The sequence below is a fragment of the Sceloporus undulatus genome, chromosome 1 (assembly GCF_019175285.1).
Source record: "Sceloporus undulatus isolate JIND9_A2432 ecotype Alabama chromosome 1, SceUnd_v1.1, whole genome shotgun sequence".
NCBI lineage: Eukaryota > Metazoa > Chordata > Lepidosauria > Squamata > Phrynosomatidae > Sceloporus > Sceloporus undulatus.
Window position 1 is genome coordinate 245,626,072 of NC_056522.1, and position 2,098 is coordinate 245,628,169.

Sequence of the window (2,098 nt, forward strand, 5' to 3'; positions counted from 1 at the left end):
CCTAAAGCTGGGAAGAATATCAATAGTGAAAATGAATATCTTGCCTGGAATAATCTTTTTATTTCCGTCTATATCAATAATTAAGAATGATAGTCTTCTCAAGAACTGGCAAAAACAATTATCTTTGGGTGGGGCGTAAATCCAGGATTAAACAAAATACATGCAATATGCAGTAGAAATAGGTGGTTTTGCAGTACCTAACTTGAAACTATATTTTGAAGCTAGCATTTTTGTGTGGACAATGGAAAATTGGAAGATAAAAAGCTACTAAAATTAGAAGGTGCAGAACGTAAGATTCAGATTCCATGCTTATTTATTTTATGACAAAGTGCAGGTGAATTGAGACTGTGGATCTGTATGGAAGCAAAAAGATATTGGAAGGAGGTACATGCAGGACTAAAGGAAATATTAGGAATTGAATTAGAGCTTAGACCCGAGGTACTGCTCTTGAATATGATAAATGAAAATAATGAAAACAAAGTATGGGAGAATTATTCTTTATATGTTAACAGCTTCTAGACTAGTTTATGCCAAATACTAGAAAGTAAGAAGAGAAATACAAATTGATGAATAGGATACAAAGGAAATATCTTTAGAAGAGTGGAATAAAGTTTTTTTTATATATGGGGAAACATCCTGACTATAAGTACTATGGAAAAAATAGATAACATCAAGAAACCAAATAACAATAAGAGTATTTTAGGTTATTTAGAGATGGGAAGAGTAAACTGATTAAGATAAAGGGGAAAAAAATAAAATGTGCCGATATGAAGAATAAACATATGAATCGGTGAAGGGTTGGTCTTAGGAAGTACCAATGTACTGTACGACTGATTTGTTTGTATTATTGTCTTATTTGTCTCATATTTAATGTATCACTTAGCTGTATGTATGTTTTTTTATTAAAAGAATAAAATTTAAAAGAAGAAGAAGTGCTCAATGCTCGTCAAAAGTGCCCAATGCACATCAAAAGAACCCAATGTGCATTAGAAACCTTCCCAATTTAGTAATAGGTTCTTGTTCCGTATCTGTAACATAGGTAATGATTTGTAAAGATAGATCGTGATACAGAATCTAAACTCTGGTTGCTTCAGGCTGTTTTAATTGAATAAAGGACCATTGTTTACACTATGGATTTCACTGCTGAGGTTCTTTTAAATGTTTGATGCTGTCCTAATTAATCACGGACCCTTCCATACTATACAGAAATAGTTCTATGATTCCACTCTAACTGCCATGGCTACATCCTATGAAATCCAGAGGTTTGGAGTTTGATCGAAGACATTCAAGCCCTGCAACTGAGAATTCTAAACATCTCTCTCCATGCCACAAAACCCAGGACTCTATAGGTTGGAATCATAGCAGTTTAATGTTTTTAATTCTGTTTTGTGTAAAGCACCTCACCAAAATTCTATCTTTAAAATGTGGTTTTAATGAATGTGTGAATAAAAATTAAATATGGTCCTCTTGCCCCCTCCCAGAATGACACATACTCCTGCTACTTACACCACTTCCAATGCCTTTGCCAACAACAGATAGCCAACTCCATACTTGCCAGGAGCAGAATGTAGGACTAGGGAGGGATGCTCTTTAACATCTTTGCCCCCCCCCCCAGTCCTGGACCAACTCAGTGTGGGCAGTGGCCTATAAAGTCTCAGGCAATACTAAGAATATTATTTTGTTGCTAATTTTTAGTCTCCCCCTTTTTTAGGGTGTTAGACTGTAATCTTTTAATTGTAACTTCTTAACTGTAATCTTGTAATTTACTATGCTGTATTTGTTTTATTATTTCATTGTTTATTGGCATTTGCTTTGTTATTTTTTGAATGAGGGGTTGGAAATGGAGATTTCTTTTTAATAATTATTGATTTGAATGTAATATTTTGTGTTATCCTTTGTTATTATTGAATTGTTATTATGATGATGATTTACTATGTATTGCTATGTTATATTGTTTTATTATTTTAATGTTTACTGTTATTGCTTTGTATTATCCCCACTGTTGTAAGCCGCCTGGATTCCCAATGATTGGGTGGGATATAAATAAATCCTATTATTATTATTATTATTATTATTATTATTATTATTATTATTATTA